We start from the raw sequence: 22,131 nt of genomic DNA, 5'->3' as shown, positions 1-22,131 counted from the left end.
CAGCCTTTTTCAAGGCTAATGTAACGTTGCTAACTAGCAACTCACAGCTTTTTTAAAAGCTTATTGTTATTTGCATATTACATTATTGATAATAGTAGAAGTGTAAGCTTTATAATATTAGTACATACATACAATACATTTACAATAACAACAATTTATAGCTAAATAGTTATAGGTCAGCCTTTTTTTATTACATATTGTATCTGGTTCTACAATTTTGTGATAGTATTTTTTTCCTGAACATACAACATAGAAACAACATAGTAAGTATTGGATAGGAATAGGAATTTGCAAGACAAGCTTCTATATTTGCATCTTAAGAAACACTTGCCATTAATAACATGGATCCCAAACAAAAAAGTGGTGCCTCAAAAAGAAAAGCAAAAAAGATTAAGGAAGCAAATCAGGCAGATTTCCTGAAAAGCGTTCCTTTGATCTCAAACTTATTTGAGAAACCGCTGGATATGAGTGAGACAAGTATTGCTAATGTTAGCAGTGATCAGAGTTCTAGCAATGAAGATGTGATCACCACTGGCTTAGTGTCACCTGTCAGTGACTATGTACCTTTGCAGACCCAGTCAGGTGCAGAGCAGGAATGCCAGCCCTGCCAGGCTACCACAGACCAGCAGCAGAAAGACCATGAAAGGAAAGTTGCAGGTGTGTCATACCCACAATCAGACCAGCCAGCTGCATCGTGTGAGTGTCGTTTTTCAAATGAGGAGGGCAAGGACCCCAACTCCTGGTGTGAAACGGTCAACGACCCTGCTTTATGGCCCAGTACCATTACCGACCAAGCCAAGTCGATTCTTGTTAGTAGAGGAGAAGCTGCATTTCAAAACAGAAGTGCTAAGTACCCAGCCTCAGTCAGGGATAGAGGCATTGGGGGTACCAGTAGGATCTTTACAAATGCTCTACTCAGTTGCTCTCTACCCAACGGGCAAACTGTGACTAGGCAGTGGCTACTTTACTCTCCTTCAACTGGCTGTGTGTATTGTTTTGCTTGCAAACTGTTTTCCAGTAAGCACAATACTTTTGTTCATGGATTTTCTGACTGGAAACATTCAGAGCGGATTGGTGAGCATGAGGGGAGTGTGGAGCATAGGGCTTGCATGCTAGCATTATATAATCGCTCCAGAGGCACAGCAACAATTGATTCTGATATTGTCAAACAAATTGATGCAGAAAGACCATACTGGCGGGAAGTTTTGAAAAGAGTTGTTGCAGTCATCCAGTTTTTGGGGGAGAGGGGACTTGCTTTCAGGGGAGATGATGAGCTATTAGGATCAGCCCACAATGGTAATTTTTTGGGCATCATAGAACTCTTGCTATGGTGGAGAATCTGGGCCTAGACTTATCCAACTGTAGGGGCCAGTCATATGATAATGCAAGTAACATGTCGGGAAAGTACAGTACAATGGAGTCCAAGCTCATCTTAAACAAAGAAACCCTTTGATTTGTTATGTCCCCTGTGCAGCACATTCACTGAATTTAGTTGGTGTCAATGCTGTTGACAGTAGCCCAGAAGCTGGACGTTTTTTTGACTTTGTACAGGCAATGTACACATTTTGTGCATCATCTACACACAGGTGGGGAAAGGTTTTCCGTGATACTGATATCAAACTCACACTGAAATCACTGTCAGGTACTCGATGGAGCGCACGAGCTGAGTCAACTAAGGCTGTTTGGAAATATTATGCACAACTGAGAGAGGCATTGAATGATATGTCTAAAGATATGGAGGAGAAATGTGTAACTCGAAGTGAAGCCTCTGCACTCTGTGACAAATTGGACTCGTTGGAGATGGCCTTCATGGCCTACTTCTGGGACACAATACTACAGAGGTTCCAAGCCACAAGCCTGTAGCTGCAGAAGCATGATATTGACATATGTACAGCTACACAACTTCTCTTGTCTTTACGAGACTTTGTGGCAGCACAGAGAGATAACTTTGAGGTGTTTGAAGGGGCAGCTTTAAATGTCACCACTGCTGTCTCCCAAGAGTATAGGCATGAAAATTTATGAAAAATTATGTCTGATGATAGTGCAGAGCCAGGTGTAGCATTTAACGGAAAGGACAAGTTTCGGATCGAAACTTTCAATGTTGTCATTGACAAACTTGTGTCCTGTCTCAACCACCGTTTGAATGCATACACACACTTAACTGAGCTATTTGATGTTATTTTCATGCCTGACAATATGTCCAACAGTGAGCTCACTTTAAAGGCTAACTCACTCGCTGCAGCATATCCTTCAGATCTGAACATGAGCCTGGCAGATGAATTGATACAATACAAATCATTCATAACAGAAAAAGAAAAATGTCCTAGTAAAATGCTCAAAACCATGATAAATTTGAATTTACAATCAACCTTTCCAAATGTCTACATAGCACTTAGACTTTTTTTGACTGTGCCTATCACAAATTGTGAAGGGGAGCGTTCATTCTCCAAACTGGCTCGTATTAAGAATGAACTCAGGATTAGGATGCGCCAAACTCTATTTAGCCAACTCTTTGCCCAGGGGCCCAGACTATCCTTAATCCGTCCTTGCCCACAGTTAATAGACAGCATTTAAAAAGATCCTTAAAAATAGTTGCAAGACCACCCCCTCGGCCAGAACTTCTAGGTGTGTTAAAAAAGGTACAATCGCTTGGGGACAACTCTACAAGCGGACTTGAGTCACCAGAGGATAACCAGGTTTCAGTCACAAAGAGAAAGTCCAGGCCATGGGAAACGAAAAAATCGTTCAATACAAAGGTCTTATTTACCACTGACCTAGCACTGACCAATGCTATTTTAACTGGCATTGAATCTGAGAGCAATTGTGAAACATTGCCAGTTAGATTTTTGTTCGGCAAAGTATACTCCAGATGACGGAGGTTACTAAAATTAACCCCGCTGTTTTTAACCCATGGTCCAGTTGGATAGCGGCGTACCACAGAACAAATGGATGGAATAAGCCCATCCACCGCATTACTTCCAGATATGCAGATGCTGCGGCGGGATCCTCGATGAATGTACCGTTGGCGTCGTGCTATTCCCATAGCAACACATCGTGTGTAAACATCAGTAGGCAGGCGAGTCTTTGAATTTAAGCGCAGCAGCTCCAGTTTCAAGTAATAAGGCATATTATTACCGTATATGTGAAAGTATGCGGCAGACTGTGAATTATTAGCCGAGGCAGGGTAAAGTCCATGAATCCATAAATCCAAACAGAACTAAAATCGGCAGATGCAAATTCAGAGATGGAGCAGGGCAGCAACGGCTCGTGTTAGGCAGGCGACAGTACAGATCAAGTCCAGAAAACTCCGGGTGCAATAAAATCCAATTGAAGGATGAGTCCAGACTAAATGTTGTCCTCTCTTTCCTGAAGCAGTAGCGATAATCACCAATGAGATTATTTACTAATTAAAATGAATAAAATAATAAAATAAAAAATACGGTAACGGTAGCGGCAGCCAAAATGCGGCAGCGTCCACCATCACCATGGCAAACATCTTTTTCATGGATGACCATGGAATTTTTTAACAAGACAGTTTCTGCAGTCCTAACTTGTCTTAAGTAGAGAATTTGTGGAGAATTTTTAAACGAAAAATGCAACAACGACGACCTTATACAGTTGCACACACTTAAAGTTTGCAGGAAGAATGGGACAAAAATACAACTGAAACACTTTATCACTTGGTATCCTCTGTGGCAAAACGTCTTTTAAATGTTGTGAAAAGGAATGGCAACATTACAAAGTGGTAAATGCTTTACCCTCCCAAATTTATTTGGAATGTGTTGCAAGCTTGAAATGGAGAAATTGATGTATATTAACAAATAAAATGAAGTTGACCAGACAACACATGAAATATCTTGGATTTATTGTCTGCAATGAAATAAAAGTCAAAGTAAATTTAATAAACACTGATTTCTAACTTGCATTTTCCATACCATCCCAACTTCTTCTGATTTGGGGTTGTACATCGCAGAAATTGCCTCGGTATTTAAATGGATAAGCATTTGTGGGAGGTATCAAAAAAATTGGCTATTTTACTTTATTAAAAATATAAAACATCCTAGAAACAGAATGGTAACACATCAGAGAATGCTGGAGGATAATAAAAAAGAGGTGAGCATCTGTGGGATGTGCTGGACAAACAAGTCCAATTTATGGATGCCCCACCTCGCAACTTACAGGAGTTGGAGGATCTGCTGCTAACATCTTGATGCCAGATTCCACAGCACACCTTCAGGGGTCTAGTGGAGTCCATGCCTAGATGGGTCAGGGCTGTTTTGGCAGCAAAAGAGGAACCAACCCAATATTAGGAAGGTGGTCATAATGTTATGCCTAATCGGTGTATATATACATTCATCATATCAAAAAGCTTTAGCCAAAGTACAGTTTTATTATTTATTTGTTATATTTTTGTTGCCATAGACACTGTATGAATTAACAACTTCAACCAACTCACTCAGGCACAGGAATACATCACACTTTCTAGAGCAGCAGAGTCCACGCACCGCTCTCAGTAGTCACATCTCGGCATAATCTGGTCTGTCACCATGAACTATCAAAAAATCAGAAAAACAGAGGACTCATTGACCAAACAGTATGGTGTAACCAAATATTTATAATGTCCGAAAAAACAGCTGTTTTCCACTCAACACCTTTAGAAAGCCAACTTTAGGAAGGTCCAAGGTTCTTTAATGGGTGAGTAGAACTTAATAAAAAGTCCCTGTTGCTTTTGCAGTTAAGTATGCAAAGTTTTAGATATGACTGATGTGACTGCGTAGTTCAAGTTCTTGTATTTTTCTCTGTGTTTAGTACCATAATGGTGATTCAAATCATAATCCTTAAACACAGCGGTCTGTTCTCCATAAACTAAACACACAGATTTACATTTGAATTCTGTAAATAAATACTTAGAAGTCAATGTCTTGTTAAAAAGTCAATCGCACTCACAGTTCTGTTCGCCAATACATTACGGTGAAGCTGGATACACTCACACACACATGCATGGACATAAATTGAAAAATAGCAGTCACTTCAAAATAAAAACAAAGCCATTGTATTCCATGTATGATGTACACTTATTTACGTCCAATTTCTATTTACCACTGAACTCATGTGGCCAGTCAGGGACAGCCAAAGGGCCAAATGTGGCCCGCGGGCTGTACAATGCCCAGGTCTGTCTAAGATATTGTTGAACACCCTTGCCCTGATCGGTTAATTACCACAATTTGAGAGCAGAGAGCCACAAAAAGTTCCTAGGACTTGTTAAGAAATTTTTTGTAAATTGTGAAATTGTGTAAATTGACTTACAGACCCAAATACATGCTTTTTGAAATTATGTCCATCACTTCAAACTGCAACAAAAGGTCCAGGGGTCTAAATATTTTCAAATATTTTTCATATTTTCTAATATTTTCTAATATTTGAGATGTACAAGAACACTCAATTCTATCTTTTTTTTATATGAATGAGTGTGCTATTGCCAAATTTATTAAATGTTAAATGAGATATATTGACATTCACTCACCAAGCACTTTATTAGGTACATCTATCTGATACTAAGTTATTTTATGAGCTAAAAACTTGGTGGTGTAAGTTGTAATCTTATGAGTGTATCAGATGAATGTTAATGCTGTGAAATGAATAGTGTTCCAACCAAAAATGTAAAGCCAAGAGCATTCTGTAATCAGAAAATGTACAGCTGTAGTCTCTAACTGTACCCCATAAACAGGTGCTTAAAGGGTATGTGTGGGCCTATAACTTTCTACAGTATTTTAAAATCCCAACAACACTGCTGCACCTGGAACTGTCATAGCAAAACATACGTTTCCATGTCATTGTGTCAGCACTATGTATAGAGTAGCACTGTCACCTCACTGCAAGAAGGTCAATGTCCTTTTTGTGTGGGGTTTGCATGTTCTCCTTATGTCTGCATGGGTTTCTTCCAAGAACTCGGGTTTCCTCACACAGTCCAAAGACATATTAGTTATGAGAATTGGAGTTACAAAATTGCCCTTGATGGTGTTTGATATTGAATGTGAACTGATGAATCATGGTGTAACCTGTAACTACCTGTCCTGTCATAAACAAGATGTGTTACAAGCAGTTACTAGTTCACAAATCAGTTTTGCAACAAGTTTCTTGCAAGCAAAGTTGAGCCGGGAAGATTTGAAGTTGTGATATCATGTTCAAGCAGTTGTATGTTTAAGCAAAATAGTTTTCACATTAAATGTTTAAGCAAATCAGTTCACACAATAGAAAATACTAGTACAGATTTAATTTAGCAAATTCACACATTGAAAATACATGAGCAGATTTTGTTTTACAAGTTCTCAGATAAGATTCTACAAGTTCTTACATCCCCAAATCAGAACAAATTGGGATAGTATGGAAAATGCAAATAAAATAAAAATGCAGTGTTCCTTACATTTACTTTGACTTTTTTGATTGCAGACAGTTTGAACCCAAGATAATTCATGTTTTAACAAGTTTTGTCTGCTCATTAACTCACTAACATCATTTCATTTGTTAATACTGTATACATCTATTCCTGCATTTCGGCCCGGAACACATTTCAAAAAAAGTTGGGACGGTGGCAATTTAGGGCTAGTAATGAGGTGAAAAAACTAAACAATGATGTAATTCCAAACAGGTGATTGTAATCAAGCAGCAATCAGGAAAGGCTGTCAAAGGATCTCCAGTTTGTCAACACGTGTGAGAAAATTATTGAAATGTTTAAAACAATAACAAACAATGAACCTCATATTTTTTCCTCTACAGTGCATAATATTATTAAACGATTCAAGGAATCGAAAGGAATTTCAGTGCGCAAAGGCCAAGGGCGCAAGCTTAAGCTGAACGCCCATGATCTTCGATCCCTCAGATGGCACTGCAACAAGAACCGCCACTCAACAATAGCTAATATAACCACATGGGCAAGGAATTACTTTGGCAAACCTTTGTCAAGCACCACAATACAGAGTTACATGCACAAATGCCACTTAAAACTTTACTGTGCAAAAAAGAAGCCTTATGTTAACCATGTCCAGAAGCAGCGTCGACTTCTCTGGGCTCAGAGGCATCTAGGATGGACCATCACACAGTGGAAACGTGTATTGTGGTCAGATGATTCAGCATTCCAGGCTGATTAATTTTTTGGAAAATCCAAAGCTGTGTGCTCCAGACCAAGAACAAAAAGGACCATCCAGACTGTTATCAGCAACAAGTCCAAAAGCCAGTGTCTGTCATGGTATGGGGCTGTGTCAGTGCCCTTGGCAAAGGTCATTTGCACTTCTGTGCTGGTAGCATTAATGCAGAAAAGTACACTGAGATCTTAGAGCAACATATGCTGCCTTCAAGACGTCATCTTTTCCAAGGACGTCCATGCATTTTTCAACAAGACAATGCAGAACCACATGCTGCACACATTACAAAGACATGGCTGCGGAAGAAGAGGGTACGGGTACTGAACTGGCCTGCCTGCAGTCCTGACCTGTCCCCAATAGAGAATGTGTGGAGAATTTTGAAAGAAAAAATGTGGCAACAACGACCCCGTATTGTTGCACATCTTAAGACTTGTTTGCAGGAAAAATGGGACAAAATAAAACCTGAAACACTAAATTGCTTGGTATCCTCGGTGCCAAAACATCTTCTAAGTGTGGTGAAAAGGAATGGCAACATTACAAAGTGGTAAATGCTTTACTGTCCCAACTTTTTTTGAAATGTGTTGCAGGCCTGAAATGCAGGAACGGATGTTAATTAATAAATGAAATGAAGTTGAGCAGATAAAACATGAAATATCTCAGGTTCATACTGTCTGCAATGAAATAAAAGTTAAAGTAAATGTAAGAAACTCTGTTTTTTTATTATTTGCATTTTCCATGCTGTTCCAACTTTTGCAACATAGTTACCACTATAAACCTCACCTTAGTCAATTGCCATAAAAAATTGAATATAGGTTCCTCTGGGTTCTTCTGGTTTTTCCTACACTACCAAATACACACAGAAAGGCATCTTGGCCCCACAGTGACTCTAATTTGAAGGAAGCAGTTATTGAATTTAAATGTATATATTACATTCTTCTCCCCAATCACCACGGCCAATAAGCAGCTATGCTAAAAGTAATTCTCTATAAAGTATTGGTTTAAATGAGAAAAAATGAAAACTATGCCCTTCATAGATTTGATCAATTTCTAAACATACATTTTGTGAAAGGCTAGCTGACTTTTTGAGCTAATGTTTTATACTGTGACCACCTTTCTACGTAGTTGTCGACCCTTAAGATAGGACATCAATGTAGGACCTCAGTTGACAGCTTTTTGTCAAATAGTTTTTTACTGTAAGAGGGAATTTTTTGATTGAAAAGTTGATTAATTTTAAGAAACCTTTAAAACCATGAAAATTTAAAATTAAAACTGATTTAAAGATTTTGACCATTCTTCATCAACTACTTTATCCAGGTCAGAGTTGCTGGTCTTTTTTCACCTGGAAAAACACTGTGCGCAAGGCAGAAACACCCTGGACAGGGTGCCAATCCATCACAGGGCTTTTTTGTGCAACAGAACAACACTTCAGCTTTGATGTTGAGGTGCAATTCACACTGTTATTTTTACTCTGTACAGAGTTCTTACTAAGAAAAAAATCCTAGAGCACAGAAAAAAGAAAATGCTTAACCTGAAACTCTTCATTTTAACCATTCTTAATGTATTACATTCATAATGTATTACACTTATTACATAAGTTAAATGTTCAAATGTTAAAATAGTTAATTATGAAGCCAGACAGATCACTACCAAAAAGATACCTTTAGAAATAGATAACATTACAATAGAAATACTTTAAGATTCTGAAAAAGATTGGGTTAAAGTGACAACCAAATTATGCCAAAAAAATTAGGAAAACCACCCAATGGCCGGCGGTAGGAATAGGTTTATATTCCATTACCAAAGAGATAAAAAGTATTGTCAGGTCGGAGGTGAAGACATCAGTATGCTCAATAGGACCAAAGTGCAGTAACTAAGGCAAATCAAAACAAACCAAAACAGCAACCATAAGACTTCTTTCACATTCTCCATGTTTTATGATGTTACAGACTCATTCTATAATGGATTTAGTTCTTTTTTTGCCTCAAACATCTACATAATCGCCAATAATTACGAAGAAAAAACAGGGTTTAGAAAATATGCAATTTTATTTTACTGAGGGTTACATTGTGAGGTGGTTTATGCCTAGTTCACACTACACTATTTTTGCCCTTATTTTCGCTCGGCGACTGGTCGGCGATTGATTTTCCGGGTCGGGAGCAACTCAGCGTTCAATCGGCGATCAAAACTCGGCTCTCAGTCGCTAAGTGTGAACTATCCAACAACTCGACCCGACCGGCTCGCCGAGCGCTCGGCGACTGGATTGAGTTTTCTAGCACGCCAGATATCTGATCTCAGACAGGCAACTGGGAATGAGTGACATGTCGAACAGCCAATGAGAACACAGGATACAGCGTGAGGGGAAATGCAGGAGAGGACAGGGGACAGGGGCTTAATTAATATAGTTTATATCAGGTTACACCGACACACACACGTTTTACAGTATTTCTGATTTGATCGTCCTCTACAAAACATAATACCCACGCTGCATTGCAAAACTTACTACAGAACAAGCCATATACTGTTCGTGTTGCCAAATCCACTCAGATTCATTTATTTTTCCTCCTTGATATTACGCTGCACATCAGCGCACAAACCCTTTGATCTCTCGCTACTTGTTGACGTTAATTTTTTTGGACGTGGTATCATTAAACTTCTCGTCACTTCTCACGTGTGTTTTTGTAAAAAAAAAAAAAAGAGAGACCAGAGAAGCTCGCCTGCGATTCCAGTTGGTGATGGATCGCGTAGTGCCAGCTGTAGCCTAGTGGTTAAGGTACTGGACCGGTGATCAGCGAGTCGCTGGTTCAAGCCCCACCACTGCCAGGTTGCTGCTGTTGGGCCCTTGAGCAAGGACCTTAACCCTCAATTGCTCAAACTGTATAATGTAACAGTAATGTAAGTCGCTTTGGATAAAGGCGTCTGCTAAATGCTGAAAATGTAAAATGTAAATGTGTAGTGTGAAACCCCCTATCGCCGATCAGTCGTGTAGTGTGAAATATACACCGACTGAAAGACTCCCGAGTGCAGGAGATTCAGTCGTATAGTGTGAACTGTACAGCGACCTGACGACTTGGAAAGTCGTGTAGTGTGAACTTGGCATTAGGGGTTCACACACAACCTTAGCCTGATGCACCTTTGGCAGCAATTACAGCTTCAAGGTATCTTGAAAAGAAGCTACGAGCTTGGCACACTTGTTTCTGGACATTTTTGCCCATTCCTCTTGGCATATCCTTGTAAGCTCCGTCAGGTTGGATGGGGAGCGTCGGTACACAGCCATTTTCAGCTCCTTCCACAGATGTTTGATTGGATTCAGGTCTGGGCTCTGGCTGGGCCACTCAAGGACATTCACAGACTTTCTCTAAAGCCACTCCTTTGTTCTCTTGGCTGTGTGCTTTGGGTTGTTGACATGTTGGAAGGTAAATCCTCATCCCAGTCTGAGGTCCAAAGTGCTCTGGAGCAGGTTTTCTTAGACATCCCCACATCATGATGCTGCCACCACCATGCTTCACTGTAGAGATGGCATTAGCCAGGTGATGAGCGGTGCCTGGTTTCCTCCAGATGTGATGCTTGGTATTCAGGTCAAAAAGTTAAATTTTTGTTTCATCAGACCAGACAATCTTATTTTTCATGGTTTGAGAGTCCTTTAGGTGCCTTTTGGCAAACTCCAAGCGGGCTGTCATGTGCCTTTTACTATAGAGTGGCTTCCGTCTGGCCACTCTACCATAAAGGCTTAATTTGTGGAGTGCTGCCTGGATGGTTGATCTTCTAATATGTTATCCCATCTCCACAAGGATATGCTGGATCTCTGTCAGAGTGACCCTCAGGTTCCTGCTCACCTCCCTGGCCAAGGCCCGTCTTCCATGATCGCTTAGTTTGGTTGGGCAACCAGGTCTAGGAAGATTTTTGGTGGTTCCAAACTTCTTCCATTTCCGAATGATGGTGGCCACTGTTCTCTTTGGGACCTGTAAAGCTGCAGCAATTTTCTGTACCCTTCTTCAGATCTATGCCTTGACACAATCTTGTTTTTGAGGTCTGCAGATAATTCCTTTGACCCCATGGCTTAGAGTTTGCTCTGATATGCACTGTCAGTTGTGGGACCTTGTATAGGCAGGTGCTGAAAATCCCCAGTCATGTCCATCAATTGAATTTACCACAGGTGGACTCCAATTAAATTGTAGAAACATCTCAAGCAGTATCAGTAAAAACAAAATGCACCTCATCCTACTTTTGGGTGTCATATCAAAGGATGTGTACATCTGTGTCTGACCTCACAAATGCGCTTCTGGAAGAATGGTCAAAAATTCCCATAAACACACTCCTAAACCTTGTGGAAAGCCTTCCCAGAAGAGTTGAAGCTGTTATAGCTGCAAAGGGTGGGCCGATCATATTAAACCCTATGGATTAAGAATGGGATGTCATTCAAGTTCATATGCGTGTGAAGGCAGACGAGCGAATACTTTTGGCAGTATAGTGTATGTGCAAGTAAAGGTTGTTAAGGTTCATAAATAAGGAAAGGTTACAAGCAATTTGCTAAATGCCCATTTCCTCTATTAGGGCCCTATTGAAAAAGCTTAAAGCAACTGGAGATATTATGTTCTGTCTATCTTAAGCACTAAGAATCTATATTAACCACACATGAGATTGATGGTTTAAGTGGCCAAAGAACCTCTACAAAACAAAGCTGAATAATAGCAGACATTAGTCAGGTCCTAGGGTCAGAACATTTTCCTAACTACAATTAAAGGTCCATTCAATTTTATTTTGACTGTGTTCTATGAAAATTATTCTATGCAGAAAAGTAACAAATTCACACTGTGAAGCTGTTAGGATCCGCCAGCATTTACCTTTCATTTTCAGGGTTTCCCAGCGTTTTGTTTTCATTCCGGTTTGTATTTTGTTTTTCTCCGTTTTCTTTAGTTTCCCCGATCGCTTTTGTTCTTGGTGGTGGTTTGCGTTTGTTTTCCCGTTTTGCTCCCTTCTCCCCCTAGCGGCCTGGAGCGGTACTGTTTTCGGAGGTTGCTGCGGTTCCAGCCAATAGATCGCTGGAGGGCGGACCCCACACACACCTGCGCCTCATTCCCCATCTCATCAACTCCTGCATTTAAACGCCGGCTTTTCTCTCACTCGTCGCCAGATTGTCTGCTTGCCATACGGTACACAGACGGCCGTTCGTTGTGTCCTTAAACCGTGAGTCTTCTTCTTGTACCTTCTCCTCGTTAACGTATTTTGTTTTTCATCGCCTCCTAGACCTTCCCCCCCGTTCCTGCGTTCCTGCCGTTCCTGGTTCTCCTGTGTTCCTGCCGTTCCTGGTTCTCCTGTATTCCTGCCGTTCTTGGTTCTCCTGCGTTCCTGCCGTTCCTGGTTCTCCTGTGTTCCTGCCGTTCCTGGTTCTCCTGTATTCCTGCCGTTCTTGGTTCTCCTGCGTTCCTGCCATTCCTGGTTCTCCTGCCATTCCTGGTCATCCTGCATTCCGGTTCATCACTCCTGGTCATCAGTCCGCCCTGCAGTTCCCCGGCGCTTCCAGTACCGCTCCTGCCGCTCCCCTCTCGTTTTCTGTTATCTTTTTGGTTGTTTGTTTTGGTCGTTTATTTATTATTTGTTTAAATAAATATCGTATTATCACTTCTGGGTTTTGTTGTTTGTGCACTCGCCTTTGGGTTCCCCCCCTAGTCCTTGGTGGGTTATTAACTAACCCTAACAGTACAATCTGGCCACCATGGAACCCACGGGTGCACAAACGGTTGAGGGGATCCTTATCCGCCATAACCAGATGCTGGGGACACTCAGCCAGCAGCTCGCTGACTTGACCCAGCAGGTAGTACGTCTAATACCTCCTAATCCTGTACCTCTTGCTCCTTCCCAGGTTCCGGTCGTACCTCCGACGGGTCCCGTGGTTCCAGGGTCCTCCGTGGAAACACCTGTCCCCAACCCCGAGCCCTTCTGTGGAGACCTGGAGAGGTGCAGAGGGTTTTTGTTCCAATGCGAATCCATTTTCCGTCAGCGTCCCACTACCTTTGCCACCGAGGCCAGTAAGGTGGCCTTTATTATTGGTCACCTGAGAGGCAGGGCCCTGACCTGGGCCGAAGCGGTACAGTCACAGACGGACCCTCGAGAGGGCTCGTTTGTTGACTTCCTCGCCCGGTTCAGGACAGTGTTTGACCACCCGGATTATTCGGGGAGTGCCTCTTCCCGACTATTTTCCCTGCGCCAAGGTTCCCGGTCCGTGGCTGATTATTCTATTGAGTTCTGGACCTTGGCCGCCGACTCAGGGTGGAACGACGAGGCCCTCCGGGAGGCTTTCCGGCAAGGTCTCATCGACTCCCTGAGGGATGAGTTGGCGGCAAGGGACGAGAGCCCCGACCTCCACTCCCTGGTAGCTCTGGCCATCCGCTTGGATAACCGCCTCCGCAGCCGCCGCCATGAAAGGGCGGCCAGAACCGGTTCCAGGCTACCTTCCCCTTTGACCTGTTCGAGCCCCTCAGAGCCCTCAGGTGCCTCCAGTGTTGCCCCTATACCCTTAGTACCAATGCCTGAACCCATGCAGTTGGGGCGTGCCCGGTTAACCCCCCAGGAGCGGGCTAACCGCTTCAGGGCCGGGCAATGCCTTTATTGTGGTCAGGCAGGCCATATTCTCCGGGCATGCCCTGTCCGGCCAAAAGAGGGCGCCCGTCAGTAGCCGTGGGGGTACTGGCGGGCGACTCTCAGCTATCCCCCCTCCCACAATTATCCCAATCCTCCCAGCAACGCCACCTCCGCATGCAGGCAACCCTTTGTTGCCATGGCTGCTCGGTCCCTCTCCAGGCCTTGGTGGACTCGGGTGCGGAGGACAACCTGTTAGACGAAGGGCTGGCAAGTCAGCTGGGGGGGACCCTGGAGCCCCTGGACCCTCCTATCACTGCGCGAGCCCTGGATGGACGGATCATTGCCCGGGTGACCCACCGTACCGCGCCTTTGTCCCTGATCCTCTCAGGAAACCACCGGGAGACCCTCTCCTTCGTAGTTATCAAAGCTCCTCAGACCCCCCTGGTCCTAGGCTACCCCTGGTTGGCACGTCACAACCCCCACATCGACTGGGCTCGTGGACGAGTTGTGGCTTGGAGCGACTTTTGCCACGCCAATTGTCTGGTCTCCGCCATCCCTCAGCCGGGGAACGGGACAAGCACCACCCCCTCTGCAGCATCCCCTGACCTGTCCAAGGTGCCCCGGGAGTACCACTTCCTCCGCGAGGTGTTCAGCAAGTACCGGGCCCAGTCTCTACCCCCTCACCGACCCTACGATTGTGCCATCGACTTGCTGCCTGGTGCCCCACTGCCTACCAGTCGGCTCTATAACCTCTCTCGTGCTGAGAGGAGCACGATGGAGAGCTACATCTCGGAGTCTCTGGCCGCCGGAATCATCCGCCCCTCATCATCTCCCTTAGGAGCTGGTTTCTTTTTTGTCGAAAAGAAGGATAAGACCCTGCGGCCATGCATCGACTACCGGGGCCTCAACCAGATCACGGTCAAGAACCGGTATCCCCTGCCGTTGATGTCGTCGGCCTTTGAACCCCTGCACAGTGCTACCATCTTCACAAAGTTGGACCTGCGTAACGCGTATCACCTGGTGCGGATCCGAGAAGGCGACGAGTGGAAGACGGCGTTCAACACCCCGCTCGGCCACTTCGAGTACCTCGTAATGCCCTTCGGGCTTTGTAACGCCCCAGCAGTCTTCCAAGCCTTGGTCAACGATGTGCTCAGAGACTTCCTCAACCGGTTCGTGTTCGTCTACCTTGACGACATTTTGATTTTTTCCAAGTCCCGGGAAGAACACGGAGCGCATGTCCGGAGGGTCCTCTCTCGGTTATTAGAGAACAGATTGTTCGTCAAGGTCGAGAAGTGTGAGTTCCACGTCGACTCTGTGGAATTCCTCGGGGTCGTTCTGGAGAGCGGCCAGGTTAGAGCCGACCCCCACAAGATCCGAGCGGTCACAGAGTGGCCTACCCCTACCACTCGGAAGGAGCTCCAACGCTTCCTGGGTTTCGCTAACTTCTACCGACGATTCATCCGAAACTACAGCCACGTGGCAGCACCCCTCACTCGCCTCACCTCGACTAAGATTTCCTTCACCTGGCCCCGGGAGGCAGAGGAAGCTTTCCTCCGGCTCAAGACTTTGTTCACTTCCGCCCCCATCCTCATCCAGCCCGACCCCGACAAGCAGTTCGTGGTGGAGGTGGATGCATCCGATACTGGGGTAGGGGCTGTGCTCTCCCAGCGGGTGAGTCCCGAGAACCCTCTGCACCCTTGTGCTTTTTTTTCACGTCGCCTTTCTTCAGCTGAGGCCAATTACGATGTCGGGGACCGTGAGCTACTGGCGGTGAAACTGGCCTTGGAGGAGTGGAGGCACTGGCTGGAGGGGGCCGCTCAGCCCTTTGTCGTCTGGACGGACCACAAGAATTTGTCTTACGTCCAGACGGCAAAGAGGCTGAACGCCAGGCAAGCCAGATGGGCACTGTTCTTCGCCCGTTTTGATTTTACTTTGACCTACCGGCCTGGATCCCGGAACATCAAACCGGACGCCCTCTCTCGCCAGTTTGCCCCGAAGGAAGCCCTCACCTCTTCCGAGACTATCCTCCCGCCGAGTCGACTTGTTGGGCTCCTCACTTGGGACGTTCGTCGTCTAGTCACCGAAGCCCAGGCCCAGGAACCAGACCCCAGGACAGGAACCCAAACCCGTCTCTTCGTCCCAGCCACAGCTCGCTCGCCGGTCCTTCAATGGGCCCATGAGTCCCGCGTCGCCTGCCATCCCGGGACTAGTCGTACCGTATCCTTCCTAAAGAGGCATTTCTGGTGGCCATCCTTGGAGAAGGATGTTGGGGAATTTGTGGCGGCCTGTACCACCTGTGCACGCAGCAAAGCATCCCATCAATCTCCTGCGGGGCTACTTCAGCCTCTCCCTATCCCGAGTCGCCCATGGTCCCATATTGCCTTGGACTTCGTCACGGGCCTTCCGGATTCCAACGGGAACACAGTCATCCTCACCATCGTTGACCGGTTTTCCAAGGCCGTACATTTTGCTGCTCTGCCGAAGCTCCCCACAGCCTTCCAAACAGCAGAACTTTTAGTTAATCTAGTTTTTCGCGTTCATGGAATACCATTGGACATTGTGTCAGACCGAGGACCCCAATTCACCTCCCAGGTTTGGAAGGCCTTCTGCGGGGCGCTGGGCGCCACAGTCAGCCTTTCCTCCGGCTTCCACCCACAGTCCAACGGTCAGGCGGAGAGGACCAACCAGGGCCTGGAGTCGGCCTTACGGTGCATGGCTGCTCGCAACCCCAAGGCCTGGAGCTCCCACCTGGCCTGGGTCGAGTATGCCCACAACTCTCTGGTGTCATCTGCCACAGGATTGTCCCCCTTCGAGGCCTCCTTAGGCTACCAGCCACCACTGTTCCCCGAACAAGAAGCCGATGTGGCAGTCCCCTCTGTTGGGCACCACCTTCGCAGGTGCCGAAGACTCTGGCGCTCCACCAGGACCACCCTCCTGCGCACTCGGGACGCCAACCAGCAGTCGGCCGATCGTCGTAGAAGACCGGCCCCCCCCCTATGCTCCTGGTCAAGCTGTCTGGTTGTCCACCCTTCACATCCCCTTGCGTGTCGAGTCTCGGAAACTCTCCCCCCGCTTCATCGGCCCCTACACCGTCGAGAAGATCATCAACCCCACGTCGGTACGACTGAAACTTCCCCGCCACATGCGGATCCACCCCACATTCCACGTCTCCCAGCTCAAGCCCGTGGTTTCCTCACCCTTGAACCCTCCGACCGAACCCCCACCACCCCCCCGGCTCATCGATGGGCATCCGGCATACACGGTTCGCCGGTTGCTGGATGTCCGTAGACGTGGTCGGGGCCTCCAATACCTGGTAGATTGGGAGGGTTATGGGCCTGAGGAGCGGTCGTGGGTTCCCCGGGTTGCCATCCTTGACTCCAACCTGGTCCGTGAGTTCCACCGTCTACATCCCGATAGACCCGGTAGGCCACCTAGAGGTGGCCGTTGAGGGGGGGGTACTGTTAGGATCCGCCAGCATTTACCTTTCATTTTCAGGGTTTCCCAGCGTTTTGTTTTCATTCCGGTTTGTATTTTGTTTTTCTCCGTTTTCTTTAGTTTCCCCGATCGCTTTTGTTCTTGGTGGTGGTTTGCGTTTGTTTTCCCGTTTTGCTCCCTTCTCCCCCTAGCGGCCTGGAGCGGTACTGTTTTCGGAGGTTGCTGCGGTTCCAGCCAATAGATCGCTGGAGGGCGGACCCCACACACACCTGCGCCTCATTCCCCATCTCATCAACTCCTGCATTTAAACGCCGGCTTTTCTCTCACTCGTCGCCAGATTGTCTGCTTGCCATACGGTACACAGACGGCCGTTCGTTGTGTCCTTAAACCGTGAGTCTTCTTCTTGTACCTTCTCCTCGTTAACGTATTTTGTTTTTCATCGCCTCCTAGACCTTCCCCCCCGTTCCTGCGTTCCTGCCGTTCCTGGTTCTCCTGTGTTCCTGCCGTTCCTGGTTCTCCTGTATTCCTGCCGTTCTTGGTTCTCCTGCGTTCCTGCCGTTCCTGGTTCTCCTGTGTTCCTGCCGTTCCTGGTTCTCCTGTATTCCTGCCGTTCTTGGTTCTCCTGCGTTCCTGCCATTCCTGGTTCTCCTGCCATTCCTGGTCATCCTGCATTCCGGTTCATCACTCCTGGTCATCAGTCCGCCCTGCAGTTCCCCGGCGCTTCCAGTACCGCTCCTGCCGCTCCCCTCTCGTTTTCTGTTATCTTTTTGGTTGTTTGTTTTGGTCGTTTATTTATTATTTGTTTAAATAAATATCGTATTATCACTTCTGGGTTTTGTTGTTTGTGCACTCGCCTTTGGGTTCCCCCCCTAGTCCTTGGTGGGTTATTAACTAACCCTAACAGAAGCATTTTAATGGATCTGTGATGCTGTGGGAATATTTTTCTTGCAAAAGCCCTTGACACCTTGTTTGTGACATTATGGCCTTCATCAGTTACCGGCAGATATTAAATAAAAGCCTGTCTAAGACAGGAAGATTAAATTTAGCCATGGTTGGGTCTTTATTACAGTAGAACAACCATCTACAAGTAGTACTGACCGAAATTATGCTATGACCATACCAGTCCCAAGACCTAAATTCCTTAAATAACCTATGCGATGAGTTGAAGAAGGAAGTTCATAAGGGTGGTTCTCGAAATCTGAAGACTCTGAAGAGATTTTGTATAAAATGAAGTCATATTGCCATATGTTCTCCAGAATAAATCTTAAAAGATTTAAAAAAATTTAGTTGTTTCAATTGTATTTTCAATAAAGAATAGTTTTAAATGAAATATCAAAATGATAAGTAATAAAAAATGTTTTTCAGGACTGAAAATATTTGTAAAGGTGACTTTAAATGTGTGGTGCCCTATAATGTATTGGCACCCTGTACATGGTGTATTCCTACACCTAGGGATTTTGTCAAGGATGACAATTTGTTTGCATCTACATATGTTTAGGAGTGGCACAGTGACTCGGTGAGCCGTCTGGCTTCTTTCTGTGTGGAGTTTGCATGTTCTCCAGTGTGTGTGTGTAGGTTTCCTCCAGGAGCTTCGGTTTCCTTCCACAGTCCAAAGAAATGTAAGTTAGGTGAATTGGAGATACAATGCTGCCTGTGACAGTGTTTGACATTGAACATTCAATTCATAGAAGTGATCATGAATCGTGTAACCTGTCTTGTCGTGAATTTAACCAAAGTGTAAAACATTAAAATCCCAATAAACAAACAAACAAACATATTTTTAGAGATGCAAAGAAAATACACATACAGTGTTTTTATTTTAAAATAGCTAAAACAATAACTGAAAGCATCATTAATCTTCCAGAACGTAATTTAAATAGATGATTTAATTAATGACGAACTCGAAAAATAATGTACAGGTCCTGCCACTGGAGGGCAGTGCTGTCAGTCATATTGTTTAACCGCTGACAAATTCTACTCTAAATCTTACAGATAAACATGGGTTAGAATTATTATTGTTGTTAATATTATTATTATTATTATTATTATTATTATTACTAGTATTGTTCAGTATAACCAAAATTTCATTAAAAAAAATCTCTTTATGTTCAGAATGTAGTGTCTAATCCAGATTATGAGATCAACAAGGTATTTGTGATTGTTCTTTTGGCATTAAACTCAGCAGTTTAAAAAAATAGAATAAGTTATAGAGGTAAAATAAAAGACATCCAATCAACATCCGATTGTTGGAGTGTGGTAATAGACGATAAGGTTGCACAAAAATATCATGTAATGTAAGACTTCATTTATATCTGTGGGAGAACTCATAATATTCATACTGTGTGCTCTACAATTGAGTTTTGTTTTAGGGAAGCACAAATTCCAGTGCATAAATAATAACAGCCATTTCATAATCATCTGTACTGTGGGAGTGTTGTAACTCACCGTCATGTGCAACCATGATTGCAGGTGCCCGATTAGGTGGTCTTAGGACAGCTGTAAAAGACACAATAAATGGTTTTGTGGTATGAGCAAAAAGGGGAGGGGTGGGGGAGGCATTACAGAGCCATTTAAATAAAAATGTGCACTGATGCTAAATAAAGAGGTAATGTTCTCTATATACTGTTCTTTTTTTACAGCCAAAAACCCTGTTGACTGGGTTGAATATATGAACTGTTTCATTATTCTGCTATCTATTCTGTATAGTACAAATTTAAGAGGTGTTTTTAAAAACGTTCTGGTTTAATTAAAACTTTATTATTACTTAACTCGGGGTGGCACGGTGGCTAGCACTGTTTGATCCCCAGGCGGAGCGGTCTGGGTCCTTTCTGTGTGGAGATTGCATGTTCTCCCCGTGTCTGCTTGGGTTTCCTCTGGGAGCTCCGGTTTCCTCCCACAGTCCAAAAACATGCAGTCTGGTTAATTGGAGACACTGTATTGCCCTATAGGTGAAAGGGTGTGTGTATGTGTGTCCGCCCTGCGATGGACTGGCGCCCCGTCCAGGGTGTTACTGTGTGCCTTGAGCATTGAAAAGCTCCCCCTACCCCCGCGACCCTAATTGGATAAGCGGTTAAGTAAGTGAGTGAGAGTTATTACTTACCTCACTCATGTCTTAAATATAGACTTAATCTTAGGCCTAAAGAACTCTATTTTACATTAAAAATACATTTTAAATTTTATTTAAAAGTATCTGATTAACATGTCCTATCCATCCTAAGAAATATTCCCATACACACATATTGGGCTGCATTGGGCTGATTTGTACTTGGACCCCTAAAATTGCCATTTGCATGTCTATTTAAGGGTCCAAGCACCAAAGGTGCTGGAACCCTATTGTTTTTGTTAGAATTTTTCTTCCTCTTCTTCTGCTTCTACTTTATTATTATTATTATTATTATAATTATTATTATTACTTTATTACTCAAGCGCTCAAGCTAAGCCCAACTGGCCTGATGCTGGAATTTCTAGTGTTATTGCCAAATGCCAAAAAACAAAAACATGGGTGGAGCAAGCCAATCATAAAGCACACATATACTGCTTTAACTCTGAAAGCATTTCACTGATTGTCAGCTACCTTCAGAAACACACAGCATAGGAGGTTTTTAGGTTATGGATAAAATATGGTGTAACTGCAGTGCTAGGTGGCGCTATAATATGGAAGATAATATGCAAACAAAGAGTACTAAAATAGAATACAGGTTGTTATAAAATAAAAATAAATTAAATTAAAAATATAATATCTTGAAACAAAATAAAAGATTAAAATGGAATGTATATGTAAATATAAAAAATATGAAAGAACGTAACGTAAAATAACGTTAAAACGTTAAAAAAAAACTGAAGGACTGAAGATTAAATGGTGCAATTTAAAAAGTATTGTGTGCAGTCGTGCATTGTGTTAATCGCGGCTATATATTTTTTCTTTTTATTATACCCAATTGTTTACTATTCAAGTGCAGTTTCCATTAAACTGAATCTACAGACACTTTATAGGATTTTCCTGCCCGCCTTTTAATCGCTTTTGTGACATCACAGTCAGTGTAACAATAGTTCCCTCTTGCATTTGGATGGCTGGTGTTCAGCGCATGGATTTCTACATACCAGAGGCGGCGGTGTAGTTGTCAGTCAGAAGTATTTTATCAGGCCAGTTTAAAACTGGACAGCACGCACAGTGTTCACCCTCAGTCGTGTAGGATTTCAACTGGCTTTATGTTGGTGGCTCCGCCGCTTCCAGGTGTAAAACACTTTCTGTTCGTCGTGCACCGCTGTTATTCAGAATCTGCGGAACTGGCAGATGTGAGTGCAGATCCTCACCGTAGTTTGGGGATTTGTGTACATCAGGAAAAAAACGTTGTCGCCCGCTTCCAGACGTTCCGGTTTTAAAATGAGGACCGTCTGGCTGATTCTGGACTTCTTTCTTCTGTTGAGACAAGGTAATGTAACACTTGTATGATACCGTTATGAATTTGTATTTATTTTCAAGCAAAATGCAGGGTAAGTCTTGCTTTAATTTCGGTCGGTCAGTCCCGTGTGGTTTCGTTTAAACGATTATGTGGATTTGTCAGTGGATGTTTGATGCATTTTACAGTGTTAACATATTTTAACAGAATGACTTAGCGTTGTATGTCATCACTTGTAGGCTGTTTAGGTGAAGGTGTGGCCTCCAGTGTTTTTTCTCTGTTGCAGCAGGTGTGTTGTTTGCTATTCCCTTTAACCCTGACGAGGAAAGTAGGTCTAACCGTAATAATTTTACATGTATAAATAGGTCAGTTGGTCATACTTTATAACTTATATTTGGGTTAGCGATCTACAAAGCAACAGGGGATTTACGTGATGCCCAAACCTTGAAACGACGCAATATTTTTAACACTATTCTAAGTTAAGTAATTCAAAAGATTTAATGTGAGGGAGTGTTGAATGTTGTCAGTGCTAATGCAAACATCTGACCAATAACCGCTTGTGGTAGTTGTGGTTA

General features: G+C 44.0%; 1 long non-coding RNA gene across 1 annotated transcript; it reads right to left on the bottom strand.

The window, feature by feature from the left end:
* Nucleotides 1–3,848: 3,848 nt before the first annotated feature.
* On the bottom strand, nucleotides 3,849–12,119 carry LOC134330329 (uncharacterized). The gene is made up of 3 exons (XR_010014998.1): nucleotides 11,984–12,119; nucleotides 4,457–4,552; nucleotides 3,849–4,272 (listed from the first exon to the last, which is right to left on the bottom strand). It is a non-coding gene; the product is annotated as an uncharacterized LOC134330329 (long non-coding RNA).
* Nucleotides 12,120–22,131: the final 10,012 nt, after the last annotated feature.

The sequence above is a fragment of the Trichomycterus rosablanca genome, chromosome 2 (genome assembly GCF_030014385.1).
Source record: "Trichomycterus rosablanca isolate fTriRos1 chromosome 2, fTriRos1.hap1, whole genome shotgun sequence".
In the NCBI taxonomy this organism is placed as follows: Eukaryota; Metazoa; Chordata; class Actinopteri; order Siluriformes; family Trichomycteridae; genus Trichomycterus; species Trichomycterus rosablanca.
The sequence above is the reverse complement of the archived record's forward strand: the minus strand, read 5'-3'. Positions and strand labels throughout refer to the sequence as shown.